Raw genomic sequence first — 15,540 nt, 5'->3', positions numbered from 1 at the left:
GTGTTAGTTGCTCGGAAAGAAGTCAGCTGAATTATTAAATCGCGACGCATTTTCTCCGTTCCATAGTCATTATGAGGACGCGTTGGTTACAACTAACTGTCAGTGGTGCATCGGAAACAAGCAACTTGGCCCTCAGGTGGACGTACATCTGGTTACCGTGGGTGTGTTAGTTGCTCGGAAACAAGTCAGCTGGAGACTGAATTATTGAGTCGCGAGCAATTTGTCCCTTCCATAGTCATTATGAGGGCGCGTGGGTTACAACTAACTGTCAGTGGTGCGTCGGAAACAAGCAACTTGGCCCCCTGGATGACGTACATCTGGTTACCGTAGATGTGTTAGTTGCTCGGAAAGAAGTCAGCTGGAGACTGAATTATTGAATCGCGACGCATTTTGTCCGTTCCATAGTCATTATGAGGGCGCGTGGGGTACAACTAACTGTCAGTGGAGCGTCGGAAACAAGCAACTTGGCCCCCAGGAGGCCGTACATCTGATTACTGTAGACGTGTTAGTTCCTCGGAAAGATGTCAGCTGGAGACAGAATTATTGACTCGCTACGCATTTTGTCCGTTCCATAGTCATTATGAGGGTGGGTGGGTTACAACTAACTGTCAGTGGTGCGTCGGAAACAAGCAACTTGGCCCCCAGGAGGACGTATATCTGGTTACCGTAGATGTGTTAGTTGCTCGGAAAGAAGTCAGCTGGGGACTGAATTGTTGAATCGTGACGCAATTTGTCCGTTCCATAGTCATTATGAGGGCGCGTGGGTTACAACTAACTGTCAGTGGTGCGTCGGAAACAAGCAACTTGGCCCCCAGGAGGACGTACAACTGGTTATAGTAGATGTGTTAGTTGCTCGGAAAGAAGTCAGCTGGAGACTGAATTACTGAATGGCGACGGAATTTGTACGTTCCATAGTCATTATGAGGGCGCGTGGGTTGCAACTAACTGTCAGTGGAGCGTCGGAAATAAGCAACTTGGCCCCCAGGAGGACGTACATCTGGTTACCGTGGCTGTGTTAGTTGCTCGGAAAGAAGTCAGCTGTAGAATGAATTATTGAGTCGCGACGCAATTTGTCCGTTCCATAGTCATTATGAGGGCGCGTGGGTTACAACTAAAAGTCATTGGTGCGTCGGAAACAAACAACGTGGCCCCCAGGAGGACGTACAACTGATTATAGTAGATGTGTTAGTTGCTCGGAAAGAAGTCAGCTGAATTATTAAATCGCGACGCATTTTCTCCGTTCCATAGTCATTATGAGGGCGAGTGGGTTACAACTAACTGTCAGTGGAGCGTCGGAAACAAGCAACTTGGACCACAGGATGACGTACATCTGGTTACAGTGGCTGAGTTACTTGCTCGGAAAGAATTCAGCTGGAGACTGAATTATTGAGTCGCGACGCAATTTGTCCGTTCCATAGTCATTATGAGGGCGCATGGGTTACAACTAACTGTCAGAGGTGCATCGGACACAGGCAACTTGGCCCTCAGGAGGACGTACATCTGGTTACCGTGGGTGTGTTAGTTGCTCGGAAACAAGTCAGCTGGAGACTGAATTATTGAGTCGCGAGCAATTTGTCCCTTCCATAGTCATTATGAGGGCGCGTGGATCACAACTAACTGTCAGTGGTGCGTCGGAAACAAGCAACTTGGCCCCCAGGATGACGTACATCTGGTTACCGTAGATGTGTTAGTTGCTCGGAATGAAGTCAGCTGGAGACGGAATTATTGACTCGCTACGCATTTTGCCCGTTCCATAGTCATTATGAGGGTGCGTGGGTTACAACTAACTGTCAGTAGTGCGTCGGAAACAAGCAACTTGGCCCCCAGGAGGACGTATATCTGGTTACCGTAGATGTGTTAGTTGCTCGGAAAGAAGTCAGCTGGAGACTGAATTGTTGAATCGCGACGCAATTTGTCCATTCCATAGTCATTATGAGGGCGGGTGGGTTACAACTAACAGTCAGTGGTGCGTCGGAAACAAGCAACTTGGCCCCCAGGAGGACGTACAACTGGTTATAGTAGATGTGTTAGTTGCTCGGAAAGAAGTCAGCTGGAGACTGAATTACTGAATCGCGACGCAATTTGTACGTTCCATAGTCATTATGAGGGCGCGTGGGTTACAACTAACTGTCAGTGGAGCGTCGGAAACAAGCAACTTGGCCCCCAGGGGACGTACATCTGGTTACCGTGGCTGTGTTAGTTGCTCGGAAAGAAGTCAGCTGGAGAATGAATTATTGAGTCGCGACGCAATTTGTCCGTTCCATAGTCATTATGAAGCGCGTGGGTTACAACTAACAGTCAGTGGTGCGTCGGAAACAAGCAACTTGGCCCTCAGGAGGACGTACATCTGGTTACCGTGGGTGTGTTAGTTGCTCGGAAACAAGTCAGCTGGAGACTGAATTATTGAGTCGCGAGCAATTTGACCCTTCCATAGTCATTATGAGGGCGCGTGGGTTACAACTAACTGTCAGTGGTGCGTCGGAAACAAGCAACTTGGCCCCCAGGATGACGTACATCTGGTTACCGTAGATGTGTTAGTTGCTCGGAAAGAAGTCAGTTGGAGACTGATTTATTGAATCGCGACGCTTTTTGTCCGTTCCATAGTCATTATGAGGGCGCGTGGGGTACAACTAACTGTCAGTGGAGCGTCGGAAACCAGCAACTTGGCCCCCAGGAGGCCGTACATCTGATTACCGTAGACGTGTTAGTTCCTCGGAAAGATGTCAGCTGGAGACAGAATTATTGACTCGCTAAGCATTTTGTCCGTTCCATAGTCATTATGAGGGTGCGTGGGTTACAACTAACTGTCAGTGGTGCGTCGGAAACAAGCAACTTGGCCCCCAGGAGGACGTATATCTGGTTACCGTAGATGTGTTAGTTGCTCGGAAAGAAGTCAGCTGGAGACTGAATTGTTGAATCGTGACGCAATTTGTCCGTTCCATAGTCATTATGAGGGCGCGTGGGTTACAACTAACTGTCAGTGGTGCGTCGGAAGCAAGCAACTTGGCCACCAGGAGGACGTACAACTGGTTATAGTAGATGTGTTAGTTGCTCGGAAAGAAGTCAGCTGGAGACTGAATTACTGAATCGCGACGGAATTTGTACGTTCCATAGTCATTATGAGGGCGCGTGGGTTACAACTAACTGTCAGTGGAGCGTCGGAAATAAGCAACTTGACCCCCAGGAGGACGTACATCTGGTTACCGTGGCTGTGTTAGTTGCTCTGAAAGAAGTCAGCTGGAGAATGAATTATTGAGTCGCGACACAATTTGTCCGTTCCATAGTCATTATGATGCGCGTGGGTTACAACTAACAGTCAGTGGTGCGTCGGAAACAAGCAACGTGGCCCCCAGGAGGACGTACAACTGGTTATAGTAGATGTGTTAGTTGCTCGGAAAGAAGTCAGCTGAATTATTAAATCGCGACACATTTTCTCCTTTCCATAGTCATTATGACGGCGCGTGGGTTACAACTAACTGTCAGTGGAGCGTCGGAAACAAGCAACTTGGACCACAGGATGACGTACATCTGGTTACCGTGGCTGTGTTAGTTGCTAGGAAAGAATTCACCTGGAGACTGAATTATTGAGTCGTGACGCAATTTGTCCGTTCCATAGTCATTATGAGGGCGCGTGGGTTACAACTAACTGTCAGTGGTGCTTCGGAAACAGGCAACTTGGCCCTCAGGAGGACGTACATCTGGTTACCGTGGCTGTGTTAGTTGCTCGGAAAGAAGTCAGCTGGAGACTGAATTATTGAGTCGCGAGCAATTTTTCCCTTCCATAGTCATTATGAGGGCGCGTGGATCACAACTAACTGTCAGTGGTGCGTCGGAAACAAGCAACTTGGCCCCCAGGATGACGTACATCTGGTTACCGTAGATGTGTTAGTTGCTCGGAAAGAAGTCAGCTGGAGACTGAATTATTGAATCGCGACGCATTTTGTCCCTTCCATAGTCATTATGAGGGCGCGTGGGTTACAACTAACTGTCAGTGGAGCGTCGGAAACAAGCAAATTGGACCACAGGATGACGTACATCTGGTTACCGTGGCTGTGTTAGTTGCTCGGAAAGAATTCAGCTGGAGACTGAATTATTGAGTCGCGACGCAATTTGTCCGTTCCATAGTCATTATGAGGGCGCGTGGGTTACAACTAACTGTCAGTGGTGCATCGGAAACAAGCAACGTGGCCCTCAGGAGGACGTACATCTGGTTACCGTGGGTGTGTTAGTTGCTCGGAAACAAGTCAGCTGGAGACTGAATTATTGAGTCGCGAGCAATTTCACCCTTCCATAGTCATTATGAGGGCGCGTGGGTTACAACTAACTGTCAGTGGTGCGTCGGAAACAAGCAACTAGGCCCCCAGGATGACGTACATCTGGTTACCGTAGATGTGTTAGTTGCTCGGAATGAAGTCAGCTGGAGACTGAATCATTGAATCGCGACGCATTTTGTCCCTTCCATAGTCATTATGAGGGCGCGTGGGGTACAACTAACTGTCAGTGGAGCGTCGGAAACAAGCAACTTGGCCCCCAGGAGGCCGTACATCTGGTTACCGTAGATGTGTTAGTTCCTCGGAAAGAAGTCAGCTGGAGACTGAATTATTGACTCGCTACGCATTTTGTCCGTTCCATAGTCATTATGAGGGTGCGTGGGTTACAACTAACTGTCAGTAGTGCGTCGGAAACAAGCAACTTGGCCCCCAGGAGGACGTATATCTGGTTACCGTAGATGTGTTAGTTGCTCGGAAAGAAGTCAGCTGGAGACTGAATTGTTGAATCGCGACGCAATTTGTCCGTTCCATAGTCATTATGAGGGCGGGTGGGTTACAACTAACAGTCAGTGGTGCGTCGGAAACAAGCAACTTGGCCCCCAGGAGGACGTACAACTGGTTATAGTAGATGTGTTAGTTGCTCGGAAAGAAGTCAGCTGGAGACTGAATTACTGAATCGCGACGCAATTTGTACGTTCCATAGTCATTATGAGGGCGCGTGGGTTACAACTAACTGTCAGTGGAGCGTCGGAAACAAGCAACTTGGCCCCCAGGGGACGTACATCTGGATACCGTGGCTGTGTTAGTTGCTCGGAAAGAAGTCAGCTGGAGAATGAATTATTGAGTCGCGTCGCAATTTGTCCGTTCCATAGTCATTATAAAGGCGCGTGGGTTACAACTAACAGTCAGTGGTGCGTCGGAAACAAGCAACGTGGCACCCAGGAGGACGTACAACTGGTTATAGTAGATGTGTTAGTTGCTCGGAAAGAAGTCAGCTGAATTATTGAATCGCGACACATTTTCTCCTTTCCATAGTCATTATGACGGCGCGTGGGTTACAACTAACTATCAGTGGAGCGTCGGAAACAAGCAACTTGGACCACAGGATGACGTACATCTGGTTACCGTGGCTGTGTTAGTTGCTAGGAAAGAATTCACCTGGAGACTGAATTATTGAGTCGCGACGCAATTTGTCCGTTCCTTAGTCATTATGAGGGCGCGTGGGTTACAACTAACTGTCAGTGGTGCATCGGAAACAAGCAACTTGGCTCTCAGGAGGACGTACATCTGGTTACCGTGGGTGTGTTAGTTGCTCGGAAAGATGTCAGCTGGAGACAGAATTATTGACTCGATAAGCATTTTGTCCGTTCCATAGTCATTATGAGGGTGCGTGGGTTACAACTAACTGTCAGTGGTGCGTCGGAAACAAGCAACTTGGCCTTTAGGAGGCCGTACATCTGATTACCGTAGACGTGTTAGTTCCTCGGAAAGATGTCAGCTGGAGACAGAATTATTGACTCGCTAAGCATTTTGTCCGTTCCATAGTCATTATGAGGGTGCGTGAGTTACAACTAACTGTCAGTGGTGCGTCGGAAACAAGCAACTTGGCCCCCAGGAGGACGTATATCTGGTTACCGTAGATGTGTTAGTTGCTCGGAAAGAAGTCAGCTGGAGACTGAATTGTTGAATCGTGACGCAATTTGTCCGTTCCATAGTCATTATGAGGGCGCGTGGGTTACAACTAACTGTCAGTGGTGCGTCGGAAACAAGCAACTTGGCCCCCAGGAGGACGTACATCTGATTACCGTAGACGTGTTAGTTCCTCGGAAAGATGTCAGCTGGAGACAGAATTATTGACTCGCTAAGCATTTTGTCCGTTCCATAGTCATTATGAGGGTGCGTGGGTTACAACTAACTGTCAGTGGTGCGTCGGAAACAAGCAACTTGGCCCCCAGGATGACGTACATCTGGTTACCGTAGATGTGTTAGTTGCTCGGAAAGAAGTCAGCTGGAGACTGAATTATTGAATCGCGACGCATTTTGTCCGTTCCATAGTCATTATGAGGGCACGTGGGGTACAACTAACTGTCAGTGGAGCGTCGGAAACAAGCAACTTGGCCCCCAAGAGGCCGTACATCTGATTACCGTAGACGTGTTAGTTCCTCGGAAAGAATTCAGCTGGAGACTGAATTATTGAGTCGCGACGCAATTTGTCCCTTCCATAGTCATTATGAGGGCGCGTGGGTTACAACTAACAGTCAGTGGTGCGTCGGAAACAAGCAACGTGGCCCCCAGGAGGACGTACAACTGGTTATAGTAGATGTGTTAGTTGCTCGGAAAGAAGTCAGCTGAATTATTAAATCGCGACACATTTTCTCCTTTCCATAGTCATTATGACGGCGCGTGGGTTACAACTAACTGTCAGTGGAGCGTCGGAAACAAGCAACTTGGACCACAGGATGACGTACATCTGGTTACCGTGGCTGTGTTAGTTGCTAGGAAAGAATTCACCTGGAGACTGAATTATTGAGTCGCGACGCAATTTGTCCGTTCCATAGTCATTATGAGGGCGCGTGGGTTACAACTAACTGTCAGTGGTGCATCGGAAACAGGCAACTTGGCCCTCAGGAGGACGTACATCTGGTTACCGTGGGTGTGTTAGTTGCTCGGAAACAAGTCAGCTGGAGACTGAATTATTGAGTCGCGAGCAATTTGTCCCTTCCATAGTCATTATGAGGGCGCGTGGATCACAACTAACTGTCAGTGCTGCGTCGGAAACAAGCAACTTGGCCCCCAGGATGACGTACATCTGGTTACCGTAGATGGGTTAGTTGCTCGGAAAGAAGTCAGCTGGAGACTGAATTATTGAATCGTGACGCATTTTGTCCCTTCCATAGTCATTATGAGGGCGCGTGGGTTACAACTAACTGTCAGTGGAGCGTCGGAAACAAGCAAATTGGACCACAGGATGACGTACATCTGGTTACCGTGGCTGTGTTAGTTGCTCGGAAAGAATTCAGCTGGAGACTGAATTATTGAGTCGCGACGCAATTTGTCCGTTCCATAGTCATTATGAGGGCGCGTGGGTTACAACTAACTGTCAGTGGTGCATCGAAAACAAGCAACGTGGCCCTCAGGAGGACGTACATCTGGTTACCGTGGGTGTGTTAGTTGCTCGGAAACAAGTCAGCTGGAGACTGAATTATTGAGTCGCGAGCAATTTGACCCTTCCATAGTCATTATGAGGGCGCGTGGGTTACAACTATCTGCCAGTGGTGCGTCGGAAACAAGCAACTAGGCCCCCAGGATGACGTACATCTGGTTACCGTAGATGTGTTAGTTGCTCGGAATGAAGTCAGCTGGAGACTGAATCATTGAATCGCGACGCATTTTGTCCCTTCCATAGTCATTATGAGGGCGCGTGGGGTACAACTAACTGTCAGTGGAGCGTCGGAAACAAGCAACTTGGCCCCCAGGAGGCCGTACATCTGGTTACCGTAGATGTGTTAGTTCCTCGGAAAGAAGTCAGCTGGAGGCTGAATTATTGACTCGCTACGCATTTTGTCCGTTCCATAGTCATTATGAGGGTGCGTGGGTTACAACTAACTGTCAGTAGTGCGTCGGAAACAAGCAACTTGGCCCCCAGGAGGACGTATATCTGGTTACCGTAGATGTGTTAGTTGCTCGGAAAGAAGTCAGCTGGAGACTGAATTGTTGAATCGCGACGCAATTTGTCCGTTCCATAGTCATTATGAGGGCGGGTGGGTTACAACTAACAGTCAGTGGTGCGTCGGAAACAAGCAACTTGGCCCCCAGGAGGACGTACAACTGGTTATAGTAGATGTGTTAGTTGCTCGGAAAGAAGTCAGCTGGAGACTGAATTACTGAATCGCGACGCAATTTGTACGTTCCATAGTCATTATGAGGGCGCGTGGGTTACAACTAACTGTCAGTGGAGCATCGGAAACAAGCAACTTGGCCCCCAGGGGACGTACATCTGGTTACCGTGGCTGTGTTAGTTGCTCGGAAAGAAGTCAGCTGGAGAATGAATTATTGACTCGCTACGCATTTTGTCCGTTCCACAGTCATTATGAGGGCGCGTGGGTTACAACTAACTGTCAGTGGTGCGTCGGAAACAAGCAACTTGGCCCCCAGGAGGACGTACAACTGGTTATAGTAGAAGTGTTAGTTGCTCGGAAAGAATTCACCTGGAGACTGAATTATTGAGTCGCGACGCAATTTGTCCGTTCCATAGTCATTATGAGGGCGCGTGGGTTACAACTAACTGTCAGTGGTGCATCGGAAACAAGCAACTTGGCCCTCAGGAGGACGTACATCTGGTTACCGTGGGTGTGTTAGTTGCTCGGAAAGAAGTCAGCTGGAGAATGAATTATTGAGTCGCGACACAATTTGTCCGTTCCATAGTCATTATGAGGGCGCGTGGGTTACAACTAACAGTCAGTGGTGCGTCGGAAACAAGCAACGTGGCCCCCAGGAGGGCGTACAACTTGTTATAGTATATGTGTTAGTTGCTCGGAAAGAAGTCAGCTGAATTATTAAATCGCGACACATTTTCTCCTTTCCATAGTCATTATGACGGCGCGTGGGTTACAACTAACTGTCAGTGGAGCGTCGGAAACAAGCAACTTGGACCACAGGATGACGTACATCTGGTTACCGTGGCTGTGTTAGTTGCTCGGAAAGAATTCACCTGGAGACTGAATTATTGAGTCGCGACGCATTTTGTCCGTTCCACAGTCATTATGAGGGCGCGTGGGTTACAACTAACTGTCAGTGGAGCGTCGGAAACAAGCAACTTGGCCCCCAGGGGACGTACATCTGGTTACCGTGGTTGTGTTAGTTGCTCGGAAAGAAGTCAGCTGGAGAATGAATTATTGAGTCGCGACGCAATTTGTCCGTTCCATAGTCATTATGAAGGCGCGTGGGTTACAACTAAAAGTCAGTGGTGCGTCGGAAACAAGCAACGTGGCCCCCTGGAGGACGTACAACTGATTATAGTAGATGTGTTAGTTGCTCGGAAAGAAGTCAGCTGAATTATTAAATCGCGACGCATTTTCTCCGTTCCATAGTCATTATGAGGGCGCGTGGGTTACAACTAACTGTCAGTGGAGCGTCGGAAACAAGCAACTTGGCTCCCAGGAGGCCGTACATCTGATTACCGTAGACGTGTTAGTTCCTCGGAAAGATGTCAGCTGGAGACAGAATTATTGACTCGCTACGCATTTTGTCCGTTCCATAGTTATTATGAGGGTGCGTGGGTTACAACTAACTGTCAGTGGTGCGTCGGAAACAAGCAACTTGGCCCCCAGGAGGACGTATATCTGGTTACCGTAGATGTGTTAGTTGCTCGGAAATAAGTCAGCTGGAGACTGAATTGTTGAATCGCGACGCAATTTGTCCGTTCCATAGTCATTATGAGGGCGCGTGGGTTACAACTAACTGTCAGTGGTGCGTCGGAAACAAGCAACTTGGCCCCCAGGAGGACGTACAACTGGTTATAGTAGATGTGTTAGTTGCTCGGAAAGAAGTCAGCTGGAGACTGAATTACTGAATCGCGACGCAATTTGTACGTTCCATAGTCATTATGATGGCGCGTGGGTTACAACTAACTGTCAGTGGAGCGTCGGAAACAAGCAACTTGGCCCCCAGGAGGACGTACATCTGGTTACCGTGGCTGTGTTAGTTGCTCGGAAAGAAGTCAGCTGGAGAATGAATTATTGAGTCGCGACACAATTTGTCCGTTCCATAGTCATTATGAGGGCGCGTGGGTTACAACTAACAGTCAGTGGTGCGTCGGAAACAAGCAACGTGGCCCCCAGGAGAGCGTACAACTGGTTATAGTAGATGTATTAGTTGCTCGGAAAGAAGTCAGCTGAATTATTAAATCGCGACACATTTTCTCTTTTCCATAGTCATTATGAGGGCGCGTGGGTTACAACTAACTGTCAGTGGAGCGTCGGAGACAAGCAACTTGGACCACAGGATAACGTACATCTGGTTACCGTGGCTGTGTTAGTTGCTCGGAAAGAATTCACCTGGAGACTGAATTATTGAGCCGCGACGCAATTTGTCCGTTCCATAGTCATTATGAGGGCGCATGGGTTACAACTAACTGACAGTGGTGCATCGGAAACAAGCAACTTGGCCCCCAGGGGACTTACATCTGGTTACCGTGGCTGTGTTAGTTGCTCGGAAAGAAGTCAGCTGGAGAATGAATTATTGAGTCGAGACGCAATTTGTCCGTTCCATAGTCATTATGAGGGCGCGTGGGTTACAACTAACTGTCAGTGGAGCGTCGGAAAGAAGCAACTTGGCCCCCAGGAGTACGTACATCTGGTTACCGTAGCTGTGTTAGTTTCTCGGAAAGAAGGCAGCTGGAGACTGAATTATTGAGTAGCGACGCAATTTGTCCGTTTCATAGTCATTATGAGGGCGCATGAGTTACGACTAACTGTCAGTGGTGCGTCGGAAACAAACAACTTGGCAGCCAGGAGGACGTACATCTGGTGACCGTAGCTGTGTTAGTTGCTCTCAAAGAAGTCAGCTGGATTCTGAATTATTGAATCGCGACGCAATTTGTCCGTTCCATAGTCATTATGTGGAAGCATGGGTTACAACTAACTGTCATTGATGCGTCGGAAACAAGCAACGTGGCCCCAGGAGGACGTAAATCTGGTTACCGTAGCTGTGTTAGGTGCTCGGAAAAATGTCAGCTGAAGACTGAATTATTGAGTCGCGACAGAATTTTTGTGATACACCATCATTATGAGGGTGGGAGGGTTACATTTAACTGACAGTGGTGCGTCGGATACAAGCTACTGGACTCCCAGTAGATCGTACATATGGTCATTATAGCCGCGTTGATTGCTCAGAAAGAAGTCAGCTGAAGACCGAATAACTGAATCGAGACGCAATTTGTGCATTCCATAGTCATTATGAGGGCACGTGGTTTACAACTAACTGTCAGTGGAGCATCGGAAACAAGCAACTTGGCCCCAGGATGACGTACATCTGGTTACCGTAGCTTTGTTAGTTATTCGGAAAGAAGTCAGCTGGAGACTGAATTGTTGAGTCGCGACGCAATTTGTCCCTTCCATAGTCATTATGAGGGCGCGTGGGTTACAACTAACAGTCAGTGGTGCGTCGGAAACAAGCAACGTGGCCCCCAGGAGGACGTACAACTGATTATAGTAGATGTGTTAGTTGCTCGGAAAGAAGTCAGCTGAATTATTAAATCGCGACGCATTTTCTCCGTTCCATAGTCATTATGAGGGCGCGTGGGTTACAACTAACTGTCAGTGGAGCGTCGGAAACAAGCAACTTGGACCACAGGATCACGTACATCTGGTTACCGTCTGTGTGTTAGTTGCTCGGAAACAAGTCAGCTGGAGACTGAATTATTGAGTCGCGAGCAATTTGTCCCTTCCATAGTCATTATGAGGGATCGTGGGTTACAACTAACTGTCAGTGGTGCGTCGGAAACAAGCAACTTTTTCCCCCAGGATGACGTACATCTGCTTACCGTAGATGTGTTAGTTGCTCGGAAAGAAGTCAGCTGGAGACTGAAATATTGAATCGCGACGCATTTTGTCCCTTCCATAGTCATTATGAGGGCGCGTGGGTTACAACTAACAGTAAGTGGTGCGACGGATCAAGCAACTTGGCCCCCAGGAGGACGTACATCTGGTTACCGTAGATGTGTTAGTTGCTCGGAAAGAAGTGATGTGGAGACTGAATTATTGAATCGCGACGCATTTTGTCACTTCCATAGTCATTATGAGGACGCGTGGGTTACAACTAACTGTCATTGGTGCGTCGGAAACAAGCAACGTGGCCCCAGGAGGACGTACATCTGGTTACCGTAGCTGTGTTAGATGCTCGGAAAAATGTCAGCTGAAGACTGAATTATTGAGTCGCGACAGAATTTTTGTGATACACCATCATTATGAGGGTGGGAGGGTTACATTTAACTGACAGTGGTGCGTCGGATACAAGCTACTGGACTCCCAGTAGATCGTACATATGGTCATTATAGCCGCGTTGATTGCTCAGAAGGAAATCAGCTGAAGACCGAATAACTGAATCGAGACGCAATTTGTGCATTCCATAGAAATTACGAGGGTGCCAAAATTACAATTAAGTGTCAGTGGTGCGTCAGTAACAGGAAATTTGACCCCAAGGAGGACGTAGATCTGGTCACCTTAGCCGCGTTAGTTGCTCAGAAAGAAGTCAGCTGGAGACTGAATTATTGAATCGCGACGCAATTTGTCCGTTCCATAGTCATTATGAGGGCGCGTGGGTTACAACTATCTGTCATTGGTGCGTCGGAAACAAGCAACTTGGCCCCCAGGAGGACGTACAACTGGTTATAGTAGATGTGTTAGTTGCTCGGAAAGAAGTCAGCTTTAGACTGAATTACTGAATCGCGACGCAATTTGTACGTTCCATAGTCATTATGAGGGCGCGTGGGTTACAACTAACTGTCAGTGGAGCGTCGGAAACAAGCAACTTGGCCCCAGGATGACGTACATCTGGTTACCGTAGCTTTGCTAGTTATTCGGCAAGAAGTCAGCTGGAGACTGAATTGTTGAATCGCGATGCATTTTGTCCGTTCCATAGTCATTATAAGGGCGCGTGGGTTACAACTAACTGTCTTTGGAGCGTCGGAAACAAGCAACGTGGCCCCCAGAGGATGCACATCTGGTTACCGTGGCTGAGTTAGTTGCTCGGAAAGAAGTCAGCTGGAGAATCAATTATTGAATCGCGACGCAATTTGTCCGTTCCATAGTCATTATGAGGGTGCGTGGGTTACAACTAACAGTCTGTGGTGCGTCGGAAACGAGCAACGTGGCCCCCAGGAGGACGTACAACTGATTATAGTAGATGTGTTAGTTGCTCGGAAAGAAGTGAGCTGAATTATTAAATCGCGACGCATTATCTCCGTTCCATAGCCATTACCAGGGCGCGTGGGTTACAACTAACTGTCAGTGGAGCGTCGGAAACAAGCAACTTGGACCACAGGATGACGTACATCTGGTTACAGTGGCTGTGTTAGTTGCTCAGAAAGAATTCAGCTGGAGACTGTATTATTGAGTCGCGACGCAATTTGTCCGTTCCATAGTCATTATGAGGGCGCGTGGGTTACAACTAACTGTCAGTGGTGCATCGGAAACAAGCAACTTGGCCCTCAGGAGGACGTACATCTGGTTACCGTGGGTGTGTTAGTTGCTCGGAAACAAGTCAGCTGGAGACTGAATTATTTAGTCGCGAGCAATTTGTCCCTTCCATAGTCATTATGAGGGCGCGTGGAGTACAACTAACTGTCAGTGGAGCATCGGAAACAAGCAACTTGGCCCCCAGGAGGCCGTACATCTTGTTACCGTAGATGTGTTAGTACCTCGGAAATATGTCAGCTGGAGACAGAATTTTTGACTCGCGACGCATTTTGTCCGTTCCATAGTCATTATGAGGGCGCGTGGGTTACAACTAACAGTCAGTGGTGCATCGGAAACAAGCAACTTGGCCCCCAGGAGGACGTACAACTGGTTATAGTAGATGTGTTAGTTGCTCGGAAAGAAGTCAGCTGGAGACTGAATTACTGAATCGCGACGCAATTTGTACGTTGCATAGTCATTATGAGGGCGTGTGGGTTACAACTAACTGTCAGTGGAGCGTCGGAAACAAGCAACTTGGCCCCCAGGAGGACGTACATCTCTTTACCGAGGCTGTGATAGTTACTCGGAAAGAAGTCAGCTGGAGAATGAATTATTGAGTCGCGACACAATTTGTCCGTTCCATAGTCATTATGAGGGCGCGAGGGTTACAACTAACAGTCAGTGGTGCGTCGGAAACAAGCAACGTGGCCCCCAGGGGGACGTACAACTGGTTAGAGTAGATGTGTTAGTTGCTCGGAAAGAAGTCAGCTGCATTATTAAATCGCGACACATTTTCTCCTTTCCATAGTCATTATGAGGGCGCGTGGGTTACAACTAACTGTCAGTGGAGCGTCGGAAACAAGCAACTTGGACCACAGGATGACGTACATCTGGTTACCGTGGCTGTGTTAGTTGCTCGGAAAGAATTCACCTAGAGACTGAATTATTGAGTCGCGACGCAATTTGTCCGTTCCATAGTCATTATGAGGGCGCATGAGTTACAACTAACAGTCAGTGGTGCATCGGAAACAAGTAACTTGGCCCTCAGGAGGACGTACATCTGGTTACCGTGAGTGTGTTAGTTGCTCGGAAACAAGTCAGCTGGAGACTGAATTATTGAATCGCGACGCATTTTGTCCGTTCCATAGTCATTATGAGGGCGCGTGGGGTACAACTAACTGTCAGTGGAGCGTCGGAAACAAGCAACTTGGCCCCCAGGAGGCCGTACATCTGATTACCGTAGACGTGTTAGTTCCTCGGAAAGATGTCAGCTGGAGACAGAATTATTGACTCGCTACGCATTTTGTCCGTTCCACAGTCATTATGAGGGCGCGTGGGTTACAACTAACTGTCAGTGGTGCGTCGGAAACAAGCAACTTGGCCCCCAGGAGGACGTACAACTGGTTATAGTAGAAGTGTTAGTTGCTCGGAAAGAATTCACCTGGAGACTGAATTATTGAGTCGCGACGCAATTTGTCCGTTCCATAGTCATTATGAGGGCGCGTGGGTTACAACTAACTGTCAGTGGAGCGTCGGAAACAAGCAACTTGGCCCCCAGGAGGCCGTACATCTGATTACCGTAGACGTGTTAGTTCCTCGGAAAGATGTCAGCTGGAGACAGAATTATTGACTCGCTACGCATTTTGTCCGTTCCACAGTCATTATGAGGGCGCGTGGGTTACAACTAACTGTCAGTGGTGCGTCGGAAACAAGCAACTTGGCCCCCAGGAGGACGTACAACTGGTTACCGTGAGTGTGTTAGTTGCTCGGAAACAAGTCAGCTGGAGACTGAATTATTGAATCGCGACGCATTTTGTCAGTTCCATAGTCATTATGAGGGCGCGTGGGGTACAACTAACTGTCAGTGGAGCGTCGGAAACAAGCAACTTGGCCACCAGGAGGCCGTACATCTGGTTACCGTGAGTGTGTTAGTTGCTCGGAAACAAGTCAGCTGGAGACTGAATTATTGAATCGCGACGCATTTTGTCCGTTCCATAGTCATTATGAGGGCGCGTGGGTTACAACTAACTGTCAGTGGTGCATCGGAAACAAGCAACTTGGCCCCCAGGAGGACGTACATCTGGTTACCGTAG

This window comes from Schistocerca gregaria, chromosome 3 (assembly GCF_023897955.1).
Source record: "Schistocerca gregaria isolate iqSchGreg1 chromosome 3, iqSchGreg1.2, whole genome shotgun sequence".
NCBI lineage: Eukaryota > Metazoa > Arthropoda > Insecta > Orthoptera > Acrididae > Schistocerca > Schistocerca gregaria.
The sequence above is the reverse complement of the archived record's forward strand: the minus strand, read 5'-3'. Positions refer to the sequence as shown.